Here is a 27,751-nt window from a genome sequence, read left to right as displayed (position 1 = left end):
CCTTTTCCCCATCTTGAATTGCAGCTTCTGCTTTTCTAACAAACATAGAGATAATTAGCACAGGCAAGGTATGTCAGAGTAGATGAAAAAGATAATATGAATGAGATCTATGCCTAGCTGTATCTCAGCCTTCTTTCATCATGTCCATTCTGCTCCAATATTGTCAATGGCTAACATTCTAATTAATGAAGCAGGATATTTGGCCTAGTTGCTGGTGTTAAGTCTGGATCTTGTGTTCCACACTACTGTTGTACTGCCACTAACATGCTTGTGCTTGTGCAGCTGTTTTACAGCCTTCCAAAAGCCTCTTTTTTAAAAAGGAGAACTTTTGCACACAAGCACTATAGTGCAAGAGCAATTCCCAAAATCCCTGTTTTATGCAATATGTTTGCACTAGTGCACCTTTGCTCATTATGCAAACATGTCAATATTCAGAATGTGAATAAATCAGTTCTGTTAAATCCTGTAGTAGTTAAAGCTACACAACCTGGAAGGATTTAAGAGGGGTTTGGATAACTTCATGGAGGAGAGGTATATCAATGGCTACTAGTCTGAGGGCTATAGGCCGCCTCCAGCCTCAGAGGCAGTATGACTCTGAATGTCAGTTGCAGGGGAGCAAGAGCAGGAGAGAGGGCATGCCCTCAACTCCTGCCTGTAGGATTCCAGCGGCAACTGGTGGGGCATTGTGTGAAACAGGATGGGGCTTGGGCCTGATCCAGCAGGGCTGTTCTTATGTTCTAACCTCAGATTCATAAATCTGTGGTTTGGCATTATGTGCAAAGGCGGCCTGGCCTCTGTTTCTACAGCCTAAGTTGGTGAGGTGGGGGAGTAGGGAAAGGCTTTTTTTTTTTTTTTTTTTTTTGCTGTTGTGGGTGTTAAAGAATTGTGAGTCAGGAAGTTCTCCTGACTTACTGGAAATCACAGGAGAAGCACATGGGCTCCCTAGAAATGTTCTAATGAAAGCAAATAAGTTGGGGTATAAGCCTGCCCCAGGCTGTTTTTTCCACATGGCGAGTTAAACTTGGCTAATGCAATGGATTTCATAATCGTTGAAGGAAGAGGAAAGTAATTGAATTGGACCACTATGGAAAAAGCACCCTGCCCTTGGATAGGGGAACTCCTGCTTGTGGGCAAGCTAGGCTGTGGGCCTGATCCTGCAAGGCTCTTCTTATGTTCACTAGGAGGCAACTGAAGTTGCAGTGTCAAAAATAACTATGCTTGTTCTTCGTTAACTTACATGTGGTGTACTTAGGATTGTTGTTTTGTAGTCAATTAAGGGCTAGGAAGGACTTATGCTAATGCTTACTTTAACACAGAGAATGAAGATGAGGCGAGTTAAACATGCACAGTCAGTCAGGTTGTATTCATAGTGAAGCCCTTTAGCTCTGTGAGGCACTGCAGTTAGTTGGAAGTGGAATTAAATGGGTGTGAAATTAGCACTATATTCCCTATTAAAAATCTGACAATGCCAGCTATAATTGGCAAGGTCCTATTATGTTTTTACATAAAGTTATTTCCCCTTTTGTTCAAAGTACTTGCATTAGTATAGTTCCTTTGTGTACTCTGCATTTGAGGGAGCCTGTACTCAGGTACACTTTTAAAATGAATGCCATTCATACACAAGAACATACATAAGTACAGACACCTCTAAGTGCATGAAATATTATTTCTTAAAAAGGCTTGGGGGAAGCCCAGACAATAGCCCCCTGAAATGCTGGCTACTACAGCTGATCCAAAATGCATCTTGCATTTGATTCAGGTGAAAAAGGTGAACCAATTTTTGATTTTTTGGGGGGGAGGGTTTGGGGGACATTGGGGAATTATGGATGTGCTCTCTGACCATTTTTATCCCCAAGAGGCCATTTGGATGCAGAAGGCTCCTAAGAACATAAAAACAGCCCTGCTGGATCAGGCACAATGCCCATCTAGTCCAGCATCCTGTTTCACACAGTGGCACACCAGATGCCTCTGGAGAGCCCACAGGCAAGAGGTATATGCCTGCCCGCTCCCCTGCTGTTTCTCCCCTGCAACTGGTATTGAGAGCATCATGCCTCTTAGGCTGGAGATGGCCCACAGCCACCAGACTAGTAGCCAGTGATAGACCTGTCCACCCTGAATCTGTCTAAGCCCCCTTTAAAGACAACCAAGCTGGTGGCCATAACCACATCACATGGCAAGGATGTGGGAGGAGAGGGAGAGGAGGAGGAGCAATTTTGGGTGAGTTTCCTCACAGCTGCTGTGCCTATACATGCATGGGAGAGGAGATTTGGGCAATCATTCTCTGGAAAACCCTTGTACCTTATCAAATTACATCCCTGAGGCTCATGCAGCCCGCAGGGCACAAGAGCCATGAATAAGCCTCTTGCTGCATTAAGAGCAGCTTCCAGCAGTGAGAAAGCCACTCCCCTTGTGTCCTCAAGCCATTGCTCTGCATGTCAACCATTCTCTCATATCTATGGAAAACCCTCCAGAATACATGATCCTGTTTTTTAACTGTAGCGTTTTGAAGGAGGCCCCACTTAGGGGCCTCCAGGAAACTCTAACACACCCCTCCTCTACTGGAGGTTGTCTATGAGCTCTTTCCACTTATGAGAAACAAGGTGGGAAGGTGGGAAAAAACCATACAGAAGCACTGAGGCCTACCAGGTCTGAAGTAGGTTGAATAAAACAGAAGCAGCCAGAAGCAAGAAACAAGGCCTGTGTGATCGAGCCTGTTCTTCTGTTTACCTCAGAAACATGAGGCATACCATTTGAATGTAATGGTTACCCTTTTAAGACATTTCTCTTTCTTTGGGAGTGGGAAAAGATTTCCTCATCCAGCACTAGCGGAGGTCCCTCTCACAGCTGTTTCCAGGGCAACAAGGGCCCCTCCCTGTCTTGACCCATACAGAGGCTCTGAGTTGCCCGTGCAAGTTATTGACATGTTTCTTCAGAGACATAGTCTTATTGATAAGACCACCATGTAGGTGGAGAGGGGGCTGGCCAGGAGTACATATGCTGTCTAAGGCAAATTGTTTACAGTACCAGTCTTGATGGGCATGGAAAAATCCATCTGAAAGCTATAGGGGCAGATCTATGCATCTGGAACCCTATAAGAGAGGTTGGTTGTCTGACTCTTTCTTTCTTTCTTTCTTTCTCATGTTTATATATCGCCTGATATGTACATCTCTAGGCAGTGTACAAAAAAAAAAATTTAAAAGTCACAAATGAAAATACTTGACAATAAAAACAATAGAATAAAATAATTATTAAATGAAGTTTTTTTAATTATTAAAATTCACTCTAATTAAAAGCCTGAGAAAACAGGAGGGTCTTAAGGTTCTTCCTGAAAACAAAAAGAGAAGGAAATGCTCTTATTTCAGCAGGGAGCTTATTCCAAAGCCCTGGGGCAGCCACAGAGAAAGCCCAGTCCTGGGTCGCCACCAAACAAGCCAGTGGCAACATTAACTGGACCTCTCCAGAAGATCATAATATGCAGCAGGGATTATGACAAGGAGGCACTGTCTCAAATAGCTGGGTCCCTACATACTAGCCCCCTCACAACCCTAGACAACTCAGCTGGACGTGAATTTGCGGAAGCAATGCGGGCAGAAAAGAACTGCTTCTTTGTCGCCCTCACTACCAGAGCATAGGTCTTCAAATGTGTTCTGTGTTGCGCCCTATCAGACTCACGCCAATTCTTCCTCCACTTGCGCTCTAATCATCTACCTCGCCACATCAGCTCCCGTAACTCATCCGAATGCCTCAGGGCTGTCCTTAAAGCAAGTTGGAGAGGATGCATAGGAGCTATTGTGTCTACTGTTCTAGTGAGTTCATTATTCCATCTTTGTACCAATATGGCAGAACAATAAGGGAAACAATTTATCTTGTCTGTCTGTCCAACTTGAGCATTGACAGAAGTCAGTTTTCATAGAGAGATCTTATTAATTTTATAACGCTGTGTGGCTGTTATGCAGAGTAAGTCTCCTATGCTATCAATATTTGGATGAGATCCTAGATGTATGTTTCCCATCTGCCAGCCTGAGTGACTTGAACTGGGATTTCGTGTCTGACTGCCAAGCCTAAACAGGTAATTATGCAGCTCCTCTGCCTTTTTGGAGATTCTCCTGCTTGAAATCCTCCTCCACTTCCCCCACTGATAAGCAGCAGCTGCTTGTCTGAGCTGCTGGTACCCAGCCTTCCTCCATTCACTCACCTGTATTCCACCCACCCCACTCCCCCATTTGTCTAAGCATGTCTTCTCTCCCGCCCTTCTCAGTCGAAACTGTTGTTTTTTAATTTGGTCATTGAGAATAGATAAGAGCTTACATGAATCCATCATTAGGAAGTTAGTATTGTGCTCTGAACTCTGATTGCTAAACATTGTATGTAGTATTGCTCAGATGCTCCATTATGTTTCTACTTTCTTACATTTACATTTCTTCAATAGCCTTGGGTCTGGTTCTCTCTTTGTAACATCAGTCTGTCCATGAGCCACATTAGGAACTAGAATTGTGGGGGCTGTCGCACTGGTTTCCTTTGATTGGTCATGGAAAGTGTGGATGGACCCCTGGTGGTAGCCAACACAAGTTCCCAACCCAATTATACATTTCTCTGCTGCTCTCTGATGATGAACCTGCCATCATGCATAATGTTGCCAGATTCTGTGCAGCAGCATGCAAGATCTGCCAGGTCCTGACAGCCAGCAAGTCCTGACCATGATGAATTCTGCACTCAACTATACTGCTCTGTGGCAGTCTTTACATTCCTGCATGTGTACAGTTCCTATGCACTTTTACCCACACCCCAGTTATATATGTTACTTCACTTTATACTTTTTTAGATGTTTTAAATCTTAGAGCTGTCAGTGCTACTGTTTATACAACTCATCAGCTTTTAGCAATAGTATTTTACATTCTTATAGTTTTACAGTTTTATATACCCTGCATACTTTAAAGGTTTTTTTAATCACTTTTAGTGCTACTGTTTATACAGTTCAACAGCTTTTAGCAATACTCTTTAATATTATTCAGTTTTATAACCTGCATAATTTAGACATATCTGGCATAATTATCTAAGTTTGTACTTACTTAGGCTAGTCTAAGACTCTAAAACAGATAATGGTTGATTGAAGTAGGTGTATCTTCAGACATACCTAATTTGGAGAGTTTAAACTAGATCATGAACAATTCTTATGAAGAAGGTTTTTATTAAAAAGTAATTAAGAAACATTACAAATCATACTCCCCATTTTAAAATGAAACTTGGGCTTCCAGAAATAGTGGGCCTTCAGTAGCCAAAAAGGGATACTAATTAGGAGATGACCAAAACTGGATGAATGGTTGTTAGGGGGTTCACAAAACCAACTAGCCTGGTTCAGTTGCCCAAACTGGACCCGAACCAAACCTGTCCAGTTTAGTCCAGCACACACACCCCATTTGGTTTGGGGGGGGACACAATTTTTTTTAATTTACTTACCCCCTCCATGGGTTACTAGTGTGGCTGTGGGGAGGGCCTCTGGAGGCACCTCCTCCCCCTGCTTGCCTCTGAAATTGCTACCCTTGCCGGGTTTGGACACTCTTCAGCTCATTCCAGGTGCTCTTCGGCCTGTTCTGGGCCTTACCCCCATCACGCTGGCCATTTTGGAGGCCACCATGCATGCCTAATTGGCCTCTGCATGGCTTGGGTCATAACAGAGACCTGTTAGGCAGTTGTGGCAGCCTCCAAAATGGCCACAATGATGGGGGTGAGGCCCAGAACAGACTGAAGAGTGCCTGGAATGGTCCAAAGAGTGCCAATCCCCATGAGAGGGCAATTATGGAAGCTGGTGGTGGGGGAGGCACCTCTGGAGGCCCCCCGTGGCCACACTAGCGACCCCTGGAGGGGGTAAGTAACTTATTTTTTAAAAAAATCACAAACACCCCCCAAAGGGCCAGGGGTATTTGGTCCAATGCCAAACTGAACTGGGGGTGGGTGGGTGTTCAGTCCAGTGCTGAACTGTAGAACTGAACTGTCAAACCAAACAATTGAACCGGTTTTACCATGAACCTGTTTGCACACCCCAATGGTTGTCTAGACACCAAGCCCCTACCACTTACCAGGCCAGCCAAGGTGGTCTGAAACGAGGCATCAGGATATGCACCAGAGGAAGGAGGAACAGCAACATCAGCCAGTGGGTGAAGCAGGCAGAGACACCAGCCTGCAACCATGAATGCAGCCATGGAGTGGCAGGATGAATGGTGGCTCTGGGGGAGTCAGGCCAGAGGACAAGGCCAGAAATGGCCTGCTGAGGGATGAGGTGGTGAAGGATGGGGAGACTGGGATGTGGCAGGAGGTCTGGCCTGTGAGTTGCTATTTAAAGTGGGCCTGGCCAAGGAGGAGGGCAGGGAGCACCAGCGAGTGCCTGGGTCTCCCGGAAAACGGTCAGCCTCAAAAAGGAGCTAGTGCAAGGAGAAGGGTGACAAGAACCCCTCTGCTACTACTGAGGCCAATCAGGGAGGCCCTCCAGGTGAATCCCAGAAGCTGGAAAATTCTACATCACCACAATGGTGCAAAGAGAACAACCACAGGAACAAAATATATGGGTGTATAATAAATGCTTATAGCACACACAACCACTGTCACAAAGGACTATTCATACATTGAGTACTATCTAGTTATAACCCCACATTTACAGTACAGCTTCTCAGGATATCTTTGATGAATGGCCAACACCAAAGAGCTTCCGCAGAGCATTCTTGATGTCTTTGTTTCTCATGCTATAGATGAAGGGATTTAGCATTGGCGGAACCATGACATATATCACAGCATCAACTATATCAACAACAGAAGAATGGCTACTGGGAGGCCTTTCATAGGCAAATATTATAGTGAACACAAGCAAAGACACAACAATGAGGTGGGGAATGCAAGTGGAGAGAGTTTTTTTCTGACCCTGTGCTGAGGGGATTCTGAGCACTGCAGCAAATATCTGTATGTACGTTATAATGATGTAGATGAAGCACCCCGTTCCAAGACCGCAATTAAAAAAAAGAAAGCCAACTTCAACTAGATATAAATCCGTGCATGCCAGCTTTAATAAATGTGGGATCTCACAGAAAATCTGACTGACAATATTGGAGCAGAAGGTGATAGCAAAAGTGCCTCCTGTGTGTAATGTGGCATAAAGTATACCAACAATCAATGCACTCACGGCCAATCAAATGCAGACCTCTTTATGCATGACTGTCTCATAGCGCAGTGGGTTGCAGATAGCAACGTAGCGATCGTGTGCCATTATTGTTAGGATTCCAAAATTGGTTGCTCCAAAGAAGAAATAAAAGAAAACTTGAGCGACACATCCCAAATAAGAAATGGATTGGCTGTTCATGAGTGAATTAGCCATAGACTTTGGAACCATGACAGAAACTGTGCCAAGATCCAGTACGGCCAAATTCATTAAAAAGAAGTACATGGGTGTGTGCAGATTATGATCATGGGCAACTGCAAAAATGATGAGAAGATTCCCTGTAATTGCCACCAAATACAATGCCAGGAAAACAAAGAAGTGTGTGATCTGTAGTTCTCAGATGTTTGAGAATTCTAGGAGCAGAAACTCAGACACTGATGTCAGATTTGGCCCTTTATCTTCAATACTCTGTTCCATGCTGCCTGTGGGAGGAAGATGAGAAAGCTTGTTAATGTACTAAACTGAGATCTGAAATCAGAGTTGAGAGGGAACAAGGGAGCATAATATAGGCACAGAGACCAGTAGACCCCTTCAAAATGACCTTGAAATGTCAAGCTGTAGATGGTTTATTGATGGGCAGGCAAGGACTGTAATTGGTAGTATGCTGAAAGTCAACATATAGGAATATAGGAAACTGCCTTATACCAAGTCAGACCATTGGTCCATCTAGCTCAGTATTGTGTACACAGACTGGCAGCAGGCAGGAGTCTCTCTCAGCCCTAGAAATAATGATCTGTACCCTTAAAGATGATTCTTACTAATGAACTCCTTCTGTGGAGAAGGAATCCATTCACTTAGCTTACAGTGAAAAAATATATGGCAAAGTTTTTAATCATTTGTGCAAAACAATGAAGGGCATTTTACAAACATACTGATACAAATTGTGTGTTTGAGTAAGAGATTCCCTTGCTGTTAATTTGTGTGGGAATTTTTAATGAGATCATTCCTCTGCGTGTTAATTAGTTTGTTGCTTAGGGTTCTCAAAAACTGTGAGGAAAACTAGCTGGACTTGCTTGAATGGGCAAGTTCATACTTATAGGAGACAAAGAAAATTTCAGACTATCTACTGGGTATTTATTCGGGTAGTTCTGGGAGGTTTACTGTTATTACTTCTTTTGCAAATTGGTTTAGAACTGCTGTATAGGTGGGATCCTCATGAGAGAATGTTCCATATCCAGCTTGTGTTGCTGCTTCTATTTTTGTAACAAAACTAAACAAATGATGAGCAAAACCCAGGTGGCTTTATTAAAAAAACACTAATTCAATGGACATACATGTATAATATTATTTCAAATTTGTTTCATAATGTCCTAGTCCTGTTGGCAAATTATTTCACATTAGGGTGCCAGCAAATGAGGAAAAAAACCTGTGAGAAATACCCAGTTAATAACTATGAGCATAAAGCTAAAATCTATGAGAAGCTATTTAAAGTTGATTAGAATTAAAAGTTGATTAAAATATGATAACATGAAAACTTTGTGTGAAGAAAATTGTGTGTGAAGTGCAGGTGTGAGCTATGTCAGCCCTAATTAATTGTTTGCTGGCAATCAGATCCTGGCAAATTCTGCACACTGCCATGCAGAACTTGGCATCATTATGTGTTGTAAAAGGGTTACAGTCAGAGAGTACGGTGGAGATGTAGAACCGGCTTGTGAGGCCTGGCAACCTTGTAAGAAGTGGTATGTGGAATGAGGGTATTACAAATGTCCCTATAAAATAAGAAGTATAGGAGGATCTGCTCAGTTGTTTCAACTTGCCCAGCATCATTGTTCCAGTAAGGGGATCTTCTTGTATCTTCCATCTAACACAGCCGAAGGGAGGGTGCTGCAGCAAGCCAAGGTGAAGGCTCTTCTGTGGTTAAGGGCCCCTAGCTGCATACAAGCCAACTCCACAGGGTTGTTGTGAGGAAAAACCTAAGTATAATGTAGTATGTATCATCATTGCATCATAATTCTTATAAGGATAAGACTCATACTTAAAAAGCGCTCAGAAATAGTTGTAGTTGGCAAAGAAAATCCGCATGCACAAGCATTCATGTTGCATGGCCACATTCCTTTTAAATTTTTATATTAAGAAAATATATAGACCCGCACTCTCTTGCCCAAAATATGACATTTTGAAAACCAACATTCTCATTTATGACAGGTACCAAAACCAATACAAATGATAATGGTTTCATTCTTAACCTATTGCACAACAGCTTTAAACAGACATTCTGAATTGAACAGAACTAGAGAATGAATGGAAAGCTACTCTAACAAAGAGACTTCTGCAACCAGTGACTTGGAAAAACCACACAGCTCATGCTTGTGATTACTTTCCTAAAGAGGACAAAGCCACACAAAAGTATTGAAACTATGGCTCAAACTCAGCCAGGAAGGAAGAACCCACAAAACTATGAAGCATGTTTTTGTTTTAAACATGGAAGATCCTGCAACCAGACGCATAATGAATTACACTGAAGTAAGTATTTGGAACGGAACTCAATTGAATTAACAGAGCAAATGACAACCCAGTTAAAAATCAGATATATATGTATTGGGATATAAATCTCTCCCCCGCCCCCCGCCCCCATTCCCTGGGGCTTAAACTCTACTACTTCATTTTAACTGGGCTGTATGTGAGATGAGGATCCATCAAAGCCGTCCAGCTTAACTAATTTGTGGATCGCAGCCAAATGCCTGCAGACAAAACATACATTACCTACATACATATACAAGTTGATGATGAAGCTAACAAAAGAATCTCTACAGCGGAGCGAACAACTAGGAGGAAGAGCAGGGGATCCACCCAGACCCCAATCAGATACAGACAAAGGAGTGAGACGGCAACTTCAGCGCCGCTGAAGTGCCCTCGTCCTCTCGCCATTGCCAGGTAGCGCCCGTCCTCGCCCTCCCGCAACCAGGGCAGAGAGAGGCAGCTAATCCCAACAAATGGAGATGACCCCCATTCTCCGTCTCCCACATACAGGATGGTGGTCTGTGGTGACACGGCGGGGACGCTCTCCAGCATGAGATGCATGCAGCGCACCGTGGTGCGGAAGCAGAGGCAGCGGCTCGGGCACCACATGCTCCCCCGCTGTGGCGGCGGCTGCTGTGCAGAAGCCAAGCACAAGAGGCTCCTGGCCCAGAGGAGGACCCTGAAGTAGATACTGGGGAAGGCAGAGCATGCCTTGAGCCGGGCCATGCTGCCAAAAGCTCGAACGGGGGAGGAAGGTGGGGGGGATTACTATTATTGTTATTTTTTAAAGGGAGGGAGGGGAGGCAGAAGGGTGAGGAGAAGCAGCAGCAGCAGCAGCAAACCTCAGCTCCTCAGCTGCTGCTCTTGGTCCAGTGGTTGAGCCGGCGGATGGGCGGGGGCTGCAGAAGCCAGCCCGCCGTCTCTAGCGCAGCCTGCAGGGGGAGGAGAAAGAGGGGACGGTGGGTGGAAGAGAGGGGACGGTGGGTGGAAGAGAGGGGATGGCGGGTGGAAGGGAAGGGAGGGTCCGCCCCAGCCAGCAGCAGCTTCCCTTCGCTTGTCTCTCCCGAGCAGAGACTGTGTTGGTTTCGTCCCCCTGGAAAGGGCACAGCGCAAGCGGGAGGGACGAAGAAACCCAGCTGGTGGGGCAACTGTTGCTGCTGTTTTCCTGCCCGCCAGTTGTGAGGAAGTGGCAGTTGAAGGCGCGGGCCAGTATATCTCTGGTTCATATCTTGGGAACACAAAAGACGTCAAGAACGAAAACTGAAGTTAAAGACATAAGGCAGACTACCCCCTCCACCAAACAAACAAACAAACTCACAGGAAGAGAATCCTGAATCCTTGCTCAATGCTCCATCGTCCTTGTTGCTTGTCCTCCTATGCTGGCTCGGCTCGGCTGACCGCCGCGCCGAATCCTTCCGTCCTCCCCGGCAAGTGCACATGGCGGCGAGCTCTCCCAGCCAGACATGCATGCGTGGTGTGTCCCCCAACACGCATGTGCTCAGCGCGGACTCTCGGAGTGTCTGAGCTGAGACAGAGACAGTCAGTGAGTCATAGCCGTTGCCTTGCCGACGCTGCAATTTGCAAAGCAGGCAGGCACCGCACCGCACTACAAAAGGCAAACGCGGCGGCGGCGGCGCCCAGTGCTGGAGCTGGCGCTGGGACTGGGGGAGGGGAGGGGAGGGGGAGGGGGGTCTGCTGCAGTGCACACACACACACAAAATTTTTTCTCAAAAAAAAAATTCCGAAAATGGCAGGGGATCTTCCGGGGTACTTTTTGGCGCCCCCTAGCAGGTGGCGCCCGGGACACGTGCCCCCCCTGCCCCCCCCTATCGTTACGCCTCTGAATAAGATGGAACCCTGTCCCCGAAGGGCTCACAATCTAAAAAGAAACACAAGATAGACACCAGCAATAGTCACTGGAGGTACTGTGCTGGGGGTGGATAGGGCCAGTTACTCTCCCCCTGCTAAATAAAGAGAATCACCACGTTAAAAGGTGCCCCTTTGCCAAGTTATCAGGGGTAGAAATGTCCTTAAACAAGACACTTTTTGGCCTGTTCATAACCCAGGGAACGCAGTGGAGGGTTGGAGAGGAGCCCAAGTGATGTTAGTTTCACCAAGAGGGATAACTTCTAGGTGGATTGGTATCCATCCTCCATTGTTAAGAGGGCAAGGCCCATTGGGAAGAAAGATTTTCTTAGCCAGAAATTGAGTATTGACAGCCATACTCTGGCCTTTACTTTCACCAGTCCCACCTCCAGGCATAAAGCAGCATTGAAAACACAGCAGGATAACTCGAATTTAGTTATTGTGAAACACAGCAGGATAACTCTTAGGAATTTAGATTGATTGAGCTCCAGAGGGGTAATGTAGGACAAGGGGCCCAGATGGGCAATACAGAGAAGTTGGGCCAGCAAATTTGTTTCATATAGTTTGAGGGCTTCAGGTATATAATAGCCTCCATTTGACCAGAAGAATTTTATGGGTCTGAACTGGACTGAGCATGTTTGGTTTTGCCACCCCGCAAACAGCCCCAGTTTGGTTCAGAGGTTCATGCTTTTTTTAAAATTTAGAGTTTTTTTAATTTACTCACCTGCTCTGGGAGCCTCTCTGAGGCTGCATGTGGGTCTCCAGAAGTTTTCCCTTCCCCTCCAGCCTCTGTTAATGCCCAAATCATCTGGTTCAGGTGGTTTCCAGCCAGTTCCAGGCCTCACTTCTGTGGCAGTGGCCATTTTGAAGCCCGCCGTGCATGCTCAATGGGCCTCTACATGGCCTTGGTCATGACCCGGCCATGCAGAGGCCCATCGGGCATGCATGGCAGCCTCCCAAATGGTTGCTGCCACAGGGGTGAGGCCTGGAATTGGCCAAAGACAGCCCAAACTGGGCAATTTGGCAATTAATTGAGGCTGGCGGGGGAGAGGAAACCTCTGGGGACCCACCAACAGCCTTGGAGAAGCCACCCAGAGGGGATGAGTAAATTTAAAAAACCTTTTTTAAAAACTTAGGACCCACTGAATAGGCATGGTGGGGGTCAGGTCGGTCCAATATCAAACCTTTGAACCGAATCAGTTTGATTTTGAATAGGTTCGGAAATGAACCTGTTCACACATCCCTAATTCCTGTCGTAGGTTGCTGTAGCTCTCTAGGATTGAGGTGTAGGGTTCTGCTGCCCCCTAGTTGATGTGTGAAAACTTTCATGGTGATTTTGATGGATAATGTTGATCTTTATAAGTGATAGAATGATTTTGCAAGCAATATAATTTTCAGGGATTACAATGGTGGAATGTTGAAAACACTCTTCATCCTAACTATGCTGGAACCATTTTGCCAGTATAACCCCTTCTGTATATCATGTGGCTTCTCCATGTTCTGTTTATGAAGTGGGTGAAATATTTTGCTTTGAGCATGGTGGAGCATCCATAAATAGCCCATCCCATTAATATAGCTTTATAGCACACTGAGCCAGCAGTCATGACCACATGCCTTTTGATCCTTCTGAACTGTGACAAAAAGTTTCTGTATTAGTTAGGCAGAATTTATCCAAAAAATAAAGAGGACTGGCACAGTGCACAGCCTACCAGAGAGCCAGACTCATCTGGTCAATCAGGGAACCAAGAGCTCAGCCAATGAAATCAAGCAACACAAGTCACACAAAATGGAGAACATGATCTAAAATGACCTCTAGAACCTTCGAACCAGCTCGAACAGGCTCGAACCAAACCTGACTCGATCGGTTCAAACTCAGATCCGCATTGTCAATGCAATGCCCTGTTTGGTCCAAGTTCAAACCTTCAAACAGGTCTGCACATCAGTACATAGCACTAGGGATGTGCGGACCGGTCCGGTGGTCTGGCGGTCCAGCGGTTCGGTCTGGCAGTCCGGGGGTTCGTGGTCGAACTGAACCATCACCCCAGGTTCCATCGGACCAGAACCGGACCACCGGTCCTGTCTGGCAGGTCCATGAACTTTTTAAAAAAATTAAAGTCAATTAAGTACCTGTAGCCCCTTTGGGGGGCTTGCTGAAGCCACAGGGGGGTCTGGACATGTTCCCTCTCCCCCACCTGCCTTCATCATCATGGCCACAGCAGAGGGCATTTGCGCGTCCACACCGGCTGCTAAAATGGCGGCCACTCAAACTTACGGCGGCCCCAAAGGGCTGAAAAGTCATTACTTACCCGGCTGCAGCGGTGATGACAAAGGCCGGCAGGGGGAGAGGGAACCCACGTGGACCCCCCATGGCTTTAGCAAGCCCCCAAAGGGGCTACAGGTATTTAATTGACTTTAAAAAAAAATTAAAAATGTTTGCGGATCGGTCTGGGACTGGACCAGACTGAGGGGGGGCCGATGGGGGGACGGACTGAACTGGCCTGGTTCCATTCGAGGCCGCTCCGGCCTCAAACTGAACCAGGCCAGACGGTTCTGTGCACAACCGTACATAGCACTTGCCAAATCCCATTGTTGAGTGATATCCTTTAATGCTTCTGTGGCAATGTAATTGCACAATAATGATAATAAACTAATCTGCCTACTACTTTCTTTTCTCTATAATTTTAATTTATAATTACCATTTTGAAAAATCCATGAATTTTTTATTAGTAAACAGCAAATGCAATATGCAAGGTATGGTAAAAGAGTAGTTGCTAGAGCCTCTTCTGTATGAATAGGGTGCACCACATGCAGGGCTGCCCTTAGATACCCCTGGGGGTGGGGGCAGGGCAAATCAGTCAGTGCAGAGGCCTTTTCCAGTTAATCCTAATGGGGGTTAAAAGAGCAGGGCCTGGGGCGGTCATCCTGCTTGCCATGCCCTAAGGACAGCCCTGACTACATGTAAGTATTGGATGGCAGTGAGATAGAAGAAGCTTTAAGATATGCATCACTATCCTTTAAAATCCTTCTCTACTAGAGTACCATTTCTATTGCTTCATTTTTGTAGTGTATCTGATTTACATTACAATTTTGGAGAATGCATCATCAGGTAATATTTGGTTCTTCAGTTGATACTATCAGTAAGGTTGATATGATCCTCACAATAAAATCCATAAATGATTGTGGTAAATGTTTTCTGACTCATTAGAACTGTAACTGAGGTCTAGCCCTCCATCAGGCCTGACCATCACTATAGCAGCATTGGGACTGCAGTCAGTCATCCTTTATTGCGGTCATAGACCAGTATTTAGTAAAACATACTTACACAAAACTCAGCATAATAAAACAAACAATCAATGCAATACTGAAAGGTTAAAATTAGGACAGTTGTGGTGAACTTACTGAAAGCCAAAGAGAGCAGAGCACCCTCCATTACAATCATAAAATAGGAATCACGGAAAGAAGAAAGCAGAACATTATTGAAAACCTAAGCGGATGTTGCAAATGATATAACAGTACCTTGTCATTTTGCTGATTAGGTTGTCATCAAGACTGGACAGTAAATACTTCAAATAGAAGTCATCCGAATGCCCAGGAAAACGTTGCAGCAAAGGGGACACTAATCTTAAGCGGGCGTCCCTATAGAAGTTACAGTATAAAATGGCATGCGCAGTTGTCTCCACTTGACCAGACCCGCAAGGGCAAAGTTGAGCAGATAAAGGGGTACCTTGAAATCTTCCCTCCATAACAGCAGATGGAAGTGCATTAAGACGGGCGAGCATCAAAGCACATCTAAATTTAGGAATGGTAATTAGACTCAGATAGCTAGCTGGTTTAATGTTAAATATTTGATCCCCCAGAAAGATATTCTTGGGCAAGGAAGCAACTTCTTCCTGCAGTTCCATGTCCATGATACGTTGTTTGATCTCAATCCTGGCTCGATCATATCCCATTTTGATAATCTTATCCTGAGAGAAACCATAATGAGCCAATTTGTCAATACACATAATGGGCAGTTGCACAAGCAACTCTTCCACAGGTTTCCACTTGTGCAGCCCCATATTTTGTGCAGCCCCAATGCTGCCCTTGAAGGGTGTAGCGGCTCAGCAGTGCAGTATTACAGATACTGTAAGTTGGGTAAAAAGCCTGCCCCTGCCCAATTTATTCGATAGGGCTTAACGAGCATGGTTAATGTGTGCTATGCAATGGTTTTCATAATAGTTTATTTATTTATTTTATTGTTGAATGTATATACTGCCTTTCATTAAGATAATCCCAAAGCAATTTACAGTATAGTTACAACAATGCACAATCAAAACAATACCCAATTATATGTACAATTATTAACTGAAATATAAAAATCTTATATCTCTATTTAAAGGGTTTTTACAAATATGTAAAATATAACACTAAAAGACAAAAAGATAGAGCAGCGGCACCAGCAGCAACAATCAGCTCTTTTCTATAAAAGTGTGGATGAAGCACGTCATTTTAACATGTTTTCTAAAAATTGTGATGGAGACAGAGGAGCAGGGGAAGATGAAGGGAATTCAATTTGACCTCCATAGGAAATATGCAGAGTTGCCTGGGTTGTTGCTTCCACATGAAGCCCGTTATTTCTGTGAGGCAATGCAATTAATTGGATGTAGAATTAAAGGGTCATCCTATTTAATACAATGCGGTTGTTATGTATGCCAGGTGATGCCGAATTGTTTAGGTGTGCTTTTTGACCTCAGCAGCTCCTGTAGTTTTTGGGAGCTGTAGATGTTGGGTGGAGCTCCTGATTCTAGCAGTAAAGAGCAGTTGTGTTTTTAGGGCTGAGTGTTCCCTACATTTTTCCTGAGACTAACCTAGCAGCTATATTCCCCATAAACAAATCTGACTATAGCAACACCAATAGGCACATTCCTATTACAGGATGTGTTTCCACCCAAATTTCAAAGAAATTGGGCAAAGTGGTGATTTTTTAAAAATTTTTGAAGTTGGCATATTTTGGGGGCAGATTTGGGGCAGAAAGGGCTTTGGGGGGCAGAAGAGTGGGTCAGGTGATAGTGCCCTAATGGGTGCCTGCTACCACCCAGATTTCAAAGAAATTGGGCAAAGGTGTGATTTTTAAAGAATTTCTGAAGATTGTGCATCTTTAAGCTTTTTCCCTGTGGAGAAAAATGTCCAATGTACAATGAGAAATGTTGAGTCATCTTCCTAGAAATTTTAGAAAAATTCCTAATCTGTCCCTAAATTCTATTCGGTTTAGTGTTTTGCCTCTTGAACCTTAAAATATTCTCATGATTACTTCTAGGATAACTTTCTATTTAAAGTGAACATTAATCTATTACTGCAGATATTTAGAAGAGTTTGCTTGGGGATTTGTTTGTGTGCAATAAGTCATACTTCCCAGTTACCTTATGGATACCAAATTTTGCATACACAATCCTGCCACTAAAATGAGCTGATGTACTTACATTTTACTCTGGAATATGGTGGGGAAACTGTTTATTTTTTAGAAGCAATTCTCAATACAACAATCATTTTTGAAATGTTTTTGTTCTCAACATATTTTAACACTAATCAATAATCAGATCACTAATTCAGAAAATAACACCTTACCCAAGAGAAGCAGATCTTCTCAGATTCAGATTTAATACTGTTCAAATTTAGCATATATGGTTATTATTCAATAAAATGAGGTGTCTGAAGATGACATCTTACAAATTTAAAACTGTTTTTAATTCCCTTTTGCAACAACATTAAGAAAAAATTATATTACATATATGTAATTTGTTGAAATTTCCTGAAAGTATAATCTACACAAAATGAATTTGCGACATAGTCAGCAATGACCCTCAACTACTAATCTGAAATATTCTGTTCCATGGGTGAGCAGGCTGAAATCCTGGTTTCCTCTTGGCAGCCTGATCAACTGCAAAGTTTTTTCAAGTTTTTTTCTTTCTTTCGGAGTACTAGTTAGCATTTTTGCAATGACAGTGATAAAAGTGAAAATACATTCTCTTTAGATGCTCTTGTTTGCAATATGTGCTACACATTTTATTAGCATTAATATACCTCTTATCCAGCATAAATAGGGCCAGAGTGGCTTCCAATAAAAGTGAAAAAGGCAGGAAAAGCAAAATGTACAACAGCAGGGGGAAAAGTAAATACTCATATCCTCAGAAGTATGCTCTATAACAGGAGTTCTGGTCAGGTCCCTCTTGGTACCAGTAAAAAGATGTGGGTGGGGATGATATGTACTAAAAGGTTCACACAGTACACACATAAGGTCAGCACATGTACAGATCATCATTCATAGTCTTACCATCTCACAACGAATGACTGAATGGTAGTAGAAGAATGCCTGACAACATCTTCCGCAGAACTTCCTTAATCTTCTCATTTCTCATGCTATATATCACTGGATTCATTATGGGTGGAACTATGATATATATAATAGCAAAGGCAAAGTCCTGTACAGAGGAACTGTTACTGGGAGGTCTGGTATAGGCCAGGGTCCCAGTGAACAGGAAAACCGAGAGAACAATGAGGTGAGGAAGGCAGGTAGAGAGGGCTTTTTTCTGTCCCTGCACAGAAGGGATTTTAAGCACTGCTGTGAAAATCTGTGTATCGGTTATCATCATGAAAATGAAACAGCATAATGCTGCAAAGCAACTAGTTGCAAGAAGCCCAACCTCAACTAGGTACAAATCTGAGCATGAAAGTATTAGTAACTTGGGAATTTCACAGAAGAACTGATTGACAATATTAGAGCAGAAGTTGATGGCAAAAGTGCCCCCAGTATGTAATATACCATAGAGTATACCAGCAATCCATGCACTCCCTGCCATTTGAATGCAGGCTCCTTTATGCATAATTCTCTCATAGTGGAGTGGTTTGCAGATAGCAACACAGCGATCATGTGCCATTATGGTTAGGATGGAAAAATCTGCTGCTGCAAAAAAGGCAATAAAAGAAAACTTGAGCAGCACATCCAGAAAAAGAAATCCATCTGCTGTTCAGGAGGGATTGTGCCATGGATTTGGGTATAGCGACAGAAATACAACCAATGTCTAGAATGGCCAAGTTCATGAGGAAGAAGTACATTGGGGCATGAAGGTGATGATCAAGGGCCACTGCCATGATGATGAGAAGATTCCCTGTTACTGCTGTCAGGTACAATGCGAGGAACACAAAGAAGTGTAGGAGCTGCAGTTCTCGGACCTCTGAGAATGTCAGGAGCAGAAACCCAGACTCAGCAGTAAAATTGGACATGGTTGTTTCTCTCAGGTCCCTTTATCTTGGGGGAATAAAGAAAGCATTAGTGTACTGATATTCATCAATGAAATGCATATTCATGCATTCATGCATATTCAATGGTATTCATCAATGAAATGAGGTCTTCTTGTGTGTATGTAGAGGTTTTGGATAAAGCAGGGGAGCACAGACCTTTGTGTTCCTTTAAGTTGTCATAAAATTAGCCGAGCCTGGTGAGATTGGCTAGTTCAGCAACCGCCTCCCACCTTCCTTGCAAACATTAAGACTGTTCTCACAAGCAGCCTTACCCAGGTTAGGGCAGCCCAGCCAGGTTAGGCTGCTCGTGTGCAGCGCCAGGATCCTCAGGGGCCCTAGTCGTGTGAATAGCCTTACTAATTTTTTTGAAATGTTTTTGCCTCCGTGGAAGTTTGTGATAACAAAGCAAAAAAGCAAAGACAGGAAGCAAAGACTTAGTTCATATTCTGTTTACCCCCAATGCACACAGTTGTCTAATTATGCAGCCAGCTTCCCACAACATTTTCACTGGCAGGTGTAACCATGCTCTAAATCAGGAGGTCCCAACCTGTGGTACTTCAGATGTTGCCGAGCTACAATTCCCATCGTTCCCAGCCACAATAAATTGTAGATGGGGATGATGGGAGGTGTAGTCCAGTAATATATTCAGTACGACAGGTTGGAAACCCCTGCTCTAAATTAAACAGAGTGACTGGCAAAGAAGCAATACTGAGGAACTACAATACATTACATAAAACACTATTGAGAGTTGTCAATGTAGTCTACACAGGAAAAGAAATGGGGGGGGGAGTTCTCTATTCCATTATACTAAGTTCTAGGATATTATTTATTTAACATATTTTTATACCACCCAAAACGTACGTCTTTGGGCAGTTTACAACAAAAAATGACAACAGACAAGTTAAAACATTGGTTAAAATAAATGACTGCAAAAAGTCAACACATTACAACAGTTTAAAACCTTAAAACAATATTTTAAAACAATGTTAAAACTATTACAACAATATTTAAATATAAGCCTGGGTGAACAGGTGTGTCTTTAAAGGTTTTTTAAAAATTGCCAGAGATGGGGAGGCTCTTATTTCAGCAGAGAGCATGTTCCAAAGCTTCAGGGCAGCAGAGAAGAAGGACCATCCTCGAGTAGCCATCTCTGATAAACATCTCTCTGATAAACATCAGAGAGGTTGGAAAGGAAAATGGAGACATTTCACACAATAAAGGATGAAAATTAATTTGCAGTAGAAGAAGATCTTTGAAATGTGTAATGCTACCTCAGAAGACTAAACATTCAAGGGGATTTCTTATGACATAGTCTGCTAATGTATTGTGATCATGTGCACAGGGTATTAAGTATGAATCAAATATTTATATGCAAATCATTTTTTTTACCTTTAACCCAATACTTTCCAACTGAGGCAGTAAATGTTTCAGCTGCAAGTCATTAAGTGATGCAGCAAAAGATACATGTATTAGTGAAACAGTCATAAGTATAATTTAGCAATGCTGATACAGACCAGTTTAGATATTCTTCACAAATTTTTCACTGCAGAAATACACTCAGAAAAAGATATCTAAAACAGTGATGGTGAAGGCATCTCCTGGCTTTTTAAAGCTGGATTAAATTAAAAAAAATAAAGGGGTGTGTGTGAAAATGGGGTTGTGCTTCCCCGTGTATAGCCACGTGAAAATATCTTAACAGATGAATCCATCCGTTTTAAATCTTATACTAGCTGAGTTCCATTTAATTCAATAACTAAGAGAAATCTTATAGAAAGAATATTGCAGATGAGAGAACTTAAGGTCAGAAAGAGACAAACATGACTGGCATATGGTGATTTGTAGCCTAGTAAAGTCATAATGAAAAAAAATCTTACCAAAATACTTCTAACACTTCTTTGTAGACATCTGTCATTATGACATGCAATTACTCGTTAGATCATTATCCTTCACCCCATGCATACATCCATGAATGGTTCTTAATTCTTTAGAGATGCCTATATGCATGTGTGTGTACACAGCTAATTTCAGTCTAAATTGGCATTTAAAAGCATATTTTCACGCAAAGGTGATTAATGTGATGTTTTCTTTGGCTTCTTCATAATTTGCTCCCAAGAGCCCAGCACAAGAGAGGGAAAAATCACAAGATCTTCTTCCCTGTTTCCTGCATGTAATTTTGCTTTTATTTTAACTTAAAAAGAGACACCTACGTTGCATATGCAAGCTGCACTGAAACATGCAAACACAGTACAGGTGAGAAATAAATCCAATACAAATCAACAAAAATAGTCTCAGTAGCATAGGTCTTTAGCACACCCTATCCAAAATTACATCCCCAACTTCCACATATGGGCTTTATGGCAGACAAATAATGTGTTTCCATCCCTGTCCTAGACCATATGCATCATAAACCACACAGATACCTAATGTATACAATGGCTCCAGTTTAGATATTCAATAACTAAGGAGATAGAGAAGGAGAACTAAGGAGATAACTAAGGAGCCAGGAGATGCCTTCACCATCACCGTTTTAGATATCCTTTTCTGAGTGTATTTCTGCAGTGAAAAATTTGTGAAGAATATCTAAACTGGTGTGGGTGTGGGTGGGTTTCACACCCACCACAGAATGGGCCTTCTTCATGTTTCCAAGAGAGCCTGTTTGGAGGCTCCCAGGAGCACCTCATACCTAGTTTGAGGCTACTGGCTGGTAGTTCCCACACTCTGCTGTTCAGACCCCATGGGACCGTGAGATCTTTTTTTTCAGTTCACATGAACTAACTCATAGGGCATGTCACTTGGCATGAAGCCTGGGATGATAGCTCTCAGGTCAAGTTCAATTACAAAACTGCAGGAGAATCTCCTTGCACTCGCCTCCATGATTACTTTCAGGTGAGGAATGCCAGAGTAGACATTTTTGAGTCAGCACTATTCTTTCAAGGATTAGCCAAGTATTCATATCATGAGAGCTCCAGCTATAGAGCGGTATATAAATGTAAGTGCTATTGCTATTGCTATTGCTATTCTCTCTTGGCACAGCAAATCAGGTCAAGGTATTGCTTCCTCAGGAAGGAATGTTAAGATGGTAGCAGGTCATCTCCTGGGCTAACAAGCATGTTAATGTTTGGCTCAGGGCACAGAAATCTACCTTGTTTGCATTTTAGTCACTCCCAGATATTCTAAGGACACAAGATAAACTCTGATGCACCCATTGCATTTCACCCAACATGGGACTTTTAGACCTTTTCAGCACACCCAGCAAATTGAAAGGGACAATGCTTCATCCTGTCCTTTGTCTCTTTTGTCCACCTATTCAAGGGGAGATCAGCATACTATGTGTCTCTACCCCAGATTCAACTGGTGTTTCTTCCTCGGATCCACCAACTGCTTTTCACTACATCTTGGCTTTGGCACCTCCATCTTGCCTTGCCTTGACTCTCGCTCCTGTCCCACTTGTCACCTCCAGACAAGCCCTTTCCCCTGACCCAGTCTGTGCAGCACTCTTGGCTGTGAGATTCTGGTCTCTTATTGATTTTTCCTGGCTCCCAAACTTCCACCTGGTCCCTGGGTTCCTGTTTCTGCCCTCCTGCCTATCCTTCCTGCCTATCCCTGGTCCCTGGGGTCCTGTTCCTGCCCTCCTCTACATCCCTCAGTAATGATTGAGCTGCAAGAGTTTACATCACCCCACTGGAAGCATCAAGGGAGTAGCTAACTCCTGCTTTCGAACCTCTCACTTCCTCTCCTCTAACTTCTTCTAAAATCCAAAGCCTGTTTCTCTCACAGGCCTTGAGCGAATTTAATTGAGAAACGCAAGCCAAATTGCCTCCTTGTAAGCTGTAACATAGTCCTGTTAATCTCTTAGTCTTGCTAGTCAAATATTGTTGCCTATTAATCATTATTTCTCTTCCTGTATCCCTAAAAACCCTAAAATAAACCTGATTTAAGTCTAACCTCTCTGTTCAGTTCTTCCTGCAACTGAAGCTTTACACAAATTTATTCTGGAGGTGGACCACTCCATTCAAGCTTTCTAATTCCCCCCACACAAGCCCAATATGTAGCTGGGGTACTTGGCAATTCCCCAGGAGTAGTTCCATTAACACTGGACAAGGTACCAACATTTTGTGTTATTTTTTTCCATGGGTGAGACCTGCTGTTCTAGTTTGCACCCTACAGATTAGGGGTGTGTGAACCTATTCAAAACAAACCTGGTTTAACCCTGAACAGAGCTGGTTCAGCCACAAACTGGAACAGAGGCAGCTGGTCAGCAGTCGAACTGTACCTAACCCAGTTTGAGTTGAACCAGTTCAACTGTTCAGGACTGGGGGTGGCAAGAGGGCAGCGGTACCTTTTAGCATTTATTTTTAGTGTATATTATTGGTCCCTGTCTCGATACGGAAGATCAAAGAGGCCCCCTCATGACGAGCATGCCACAGCCATGCATATCATGAGGAGGCCTCTGATCTTCAGCACCATGCCGGGGACCACTAATATACACTAAAAACAAATGCTAAAAGTTCCCATTTCCCTCTCACTGCCCCCCCACCAAAATGTCAAACCAGTTTGAACCAGTTTTGGCTGAATGGAGTGAACTGGCAATCTGTTCAACTGAACCAGTACCATGGACCAGCGGTTCATTTTGAATTTGGATTGAATTTGAACCAAACTGCCCAAACCAGTTCTGTGCGCATCCATATTACAAGTATGAGTCTCATTATGGGCTTGGCACAAATCATGGATTTCAACATGCACTCTAGCAAGGCCTTGGGACATATGCCTATTTTCTATGACATGGTTCCTCCTTGCTATGCTTCTGTAGCCTGCACCATGTCTTGACAAGATGTGTGGCTTGAAGCAAGCTGGGGTATCCTATAAAGAGCCTGTTCTACTGATGTAGCTTTATCATGCTGAGTCAGCACTCATGACTTTGGACCATTCTGTACTCAGCATTGACACAGATGGTGTGTGCTTGCTAGGTAGAAAATTTGCACAGAGAGAGAGAGAGCTTTTCTGTATGTCCTTAGTAGGGATGTGCAAACTGGCTTGAAGTTGAGCCAGTTTACCATCAAACTGGTCCAGCTCAAGGGCTCACTCTCGAGCCAGACTGGACCTGCTTCTTCTCGACCTCGAGCCAACTCCAGCTGGTTCGGGGATTCTAACATTTTAACAAATATATTTTAGTCTCCCTCTTTTCCCGCTGACCTCTACCCGGTCCTCATGGCCCAGGCCACACAAATGGACAGGGCGCATGTGCGGCGGCCTCCCAAATGGCCTCCACTATTAGGGGAAAGGGCCGGAACAGCCTGAAAACGGGCCACCGGCACTTAAAAGTGGCCAGCAGTGGGGGAGGGGGACTGCAAAGACCCCCTGTAGCTGCACGAGCACCCCCAGAGGCCGCCATACCCATCAGTGAGTCATTCTAGGGGGGGAATTAGAATCGGTTTGAGCCAAGCGGGGTGGGGTTTTTTGGTGGCACACAACTGAACATGCCTGGTTCTGTTTGAGTCTGGTTCAGACTTGAACTGAACCAGGAAAACGGGTTTTGTGCACACCCCTAGTCCTTTGTATTGGCCCATGGACATCACAAAGAGCCCATTCACACAACTGGAAAGGTGGGGGAGCAGACAGGAGGAGGAAGGCTGAATGAGTCTTACTTTCCCCCCAGACAAGCAAGAACTGTTGCCAGGGGCATGGAAAATGCTCCCAAATGATTGCATGCTGCACCAATCAGCACACAACTCTGGAGACCATGCCCCAGTCTCCGGAAATCTCACAATACACTGTGCGCTGAATGTGATGCATTGGGGGATTACCCCAGGAGACTGGCACTCTAGGAGCCTGTCTCTGTTTCAGCATGGGCTGCAAGGAGCTGTACTGACACACAATCCTTTAGCCCAGATTAAGGGAGCACTTTTCCCTTAACCCCAACTAACAGCATGGCCCAGGCCACACAGAGGCCATGTGCGCAGAGGTGCGGTCTCCAGAATGGCCGCTGGGCCACTGGGTGGAGGTCGAAAACTGGCCTAAGAGCACCCGAACAGGGGGAAGAGGGGCATAACGGAGGCTCATGGGGGAGGGGGAACCTCCGCGGACCTCCCCACCCCCAGCCACCTCCAAGAACTCTCCCAAGGGGTTATGAGGCTTTAAAAAAAAATAGAACTTGGTCCATGACCCCCCCCCGGACGAACCAAACTGGGTGGGGGGCTCGAGGGGGTGCCGGACTGAATTGGCCCGGTCTGGTTTGAGTCTGATTCGGACCCAAACCAAACTGGGCCAGCCAATTCTGTGCACATCCCTAATGCTTGCTACCACAAGACCAGATCTCTTAATCAATAGCATTGATTAAGCAGTTTATTCAATGAGATCCCTTGCAATTAGTAGTGCAAAGGTACCAGATACATCTGTGCTGACTCTGGAAAGATTGGGGAACAGTGGCAGAACACTATTTCAATTAATACAATTAAGCAGTTGCGTGGTCCACGTTTTAACCAGGATTTCTCCGTGGAACAAAGGAAAAGATTAAAACAATTGGCTCCGGGGACATATTTTTGTGACAAACAGTTGGCTTCAGAGGGAAGGGGAGTCCAGTGAAAATCACCCCTTTCTCATTTCTGTGTATCTGGATCTCAGCACTGCTGCACGCGCACAGTGCTGGACATTGGCCACTGATTCCATACTTTATAGGAATAATTCCTGAGCAATCATTCAAAACTTTTAGTATCAGTTAAGCTGAAGTGCTTCTTTAATTAGCCAAATGGGTTTGATTGACAGAGACTTCTAGGAGAAAATATTAAGTTGCAAGTGTACAATGGAGAGAGAATGAGGAAAGGGAAGAAAAGAGGCATGGGATTCAAATAAAGTCATAGTTGTGTTGTTGTTTTTTAAGGAAAAATGTACTAAGACACTTTAAATCCTTTTAAAGATATGTCTCTCAATGTTAGATGCAGTTTTCCCTCTAGCTGTTTCAGGACATGTTTTCTGCCCATACATCTATTAATTCTAGAGCCTTCTACCTTCTTTTGCAGCTAGTATGAGACTCTTCTCACGATTAGTGAGAAGAGCCACGAGGAGATTAGCAGGGAGAGAGGGCTTAGCCTGCTTTCCCCACTGATGAGCAGGGCGGCAGCCCTGGGTGGCCAGATCGGCCACCCACATGAATGCCGGCTCCATTATGGAGTCAGCAGGGGCTAGGGGGGTCGGGGGCCGCGTGGCCCCCAGAAGCTCCAGCATGCCCTGTGTGAGCACACAAGGCATGCTGGATAGCACCCCAAGCTGGGAGGCTGCTTTTCAGCCTCCCAGTCGAGGGTCTACTCATGAGTAGCCGTGGCACGGAGCAGTGCCACAGCAACTCACAAGCAAAAAAACTGGGTTTGCAGAGCGCTCGTTCCGCAAACCCGGTTTAAGGGGAGGGTTACTTTGGCGGCTTAACCACCTGGAGGCCACCGGGCTTGCCTTTGAGCTCAGTGGTTCACATGGTCAGGTGAAATCAGGCTAGGCTCTCCTAGCCTGATTTCACTTGATTGTCAGAATAGCCTCACAGTCTCACTGCACTGTAACATACATCATTTTTGAAAGGCTACGTAGTACTTGTGTGAGAAAGAGGTTAATTCCATGGCTGCCTGGGACTTGTGCCCATGATCTAAAACAGCTGACGGATAAAACCTATAACGTTCTCTGTAATTGCTAGAGCCGATTCTTCTTTTGTAAGCAAACCTAATTAGATATTAGGTGGAGGCTGACTGGAAACATGGAAGAGGCCCACTAGAGCCTTGGAAGTAAGTTAAATAAAGAATAACATAAACGAATAATGTGATCTCCAAATATTTTTTTACTCACGGATCCCACAACAAATATTTCAATTTTGATGGGGAAATATTCACATTTTTACTACAGTGTAATATAAAATCCAAAGCAATGGCAGAAGGATAAAGGGGGAAATGCAACCCTGCAGTCAAAGACTTGGAAAGGAGAGCTGGTCTTGTGGTAGCAAAAATGAATCTGCTAAACAAGGTCTGCCCTGTTTTGCATTTGAATTGGAGATTACGGGGCTATTCTCACGATTAACAAAAAATTGGGCTAGGAGAGCCTAGCCTGATTTTTGTTAGTTGTTAGAACCATCAGGCTCGGCTGCGAGCCCAGTGGTTCTAGAGCGGGTAACCCGCTCGAGAACCCCTGATAAAAAACCAGGTTTGCAGAGCGAGTGCTCTGCAAACCTGGGTTTTTTAATAATGAGTATCCGCAGTGCGGCTTCGCATCACACCTACTCACGAGTAGACCCCCGGCTGGGAGGCTCCCCAGTATAAGCCCTTCTGTGGCTTGGGATTTCTAGCTGTGACAGGTACTTGGTGGGGGAGGCCAAATAGCTGAGCCTTTCCAAGGACAGGAAGGATGGGACCCTGCCTCAGTTGGCCTGGTGCTTAGTATCCATTATACTCTGTTTGATGACTGTTTTTGCCTGGTCATGGCCCATAGCAAGTGGGGGGGGGGTAAAGCTCAGGAGCAACAATTTAGTCCACATGGCCCTTTCCAGGAAGATTGAAAATTGTCCAATAGGGTCAAAGGGGCCAAGCCCCGAGAGTTGAGGGATAGTTTAATCCAGTGGTTAAGAATGGGCAGCCACATTCTGGCCTCAACATTTATCATTCCTGTTTCCAAGCACAGAGCGGCATTTGAGACACAGTTAGGCGGGCCACTGTTAGGAATTTGGACTGCACAAGCTCCAAGGGGACAAGAATGAAAGGGGAGCCCCAATTGGCACCATAAAGGAGTTGTGCCAGCGTCTTGGCCTCAAATAGTTTGAGCACTGCGAGAATGTACTGCCCCTAGACTGTAAGAATTTTAGAATGGTGGCTGAGCTCCTCTGAGCAGTGAGGGCAACATGATCGCAGTGGGCCTTTCTTGAGCGAGAGGCATGTAGGACCCCTCCCAGATATTTGAAACAGGCGACCT

The 27,751-nt window shown here is 44.4% G+C and overlaps 2 pseudogenes; both read right to left on the bottom strand.

Moving 5' to 3' along the window:
- Window positions 1-6,664: 6,664 nt before the first annotated feature.
- Window positions 6,665-7,603, bottom strand: LOC128331069 (olfactory receptor 14C36-like; annotated as a pseudogene).
- Window positions 7,604-17,839: 10,236 nt separating this feature from the next.
- LOC128331068 (olfactory receptor 14A16-like) lies at window positions 17,840-18,802 on the bottom strand (annotated as a pseudogene).
- Window positions 18,803-27,751: the final 8,949 nt, after the last annotated feature.

This window comes from Hemicordylus capensis, chromosome 6 (assembly GCF_027244095.1).
Source record: "Hemicordylus capensis ecotype Gifberg chromosome 6, rHemCap1.1.pri, whole genome shotgun sequence".
Classification (NCBI taxonomy): Eukaryota; Metazoa; Chordata; class Lepidosauria; order Squamata; family Cordylidae; genus Hemicordylus; species Hemicordylus capensis.
This window is presented reverse-complemented; position numbering and strand designations above follow the sequence as displayed.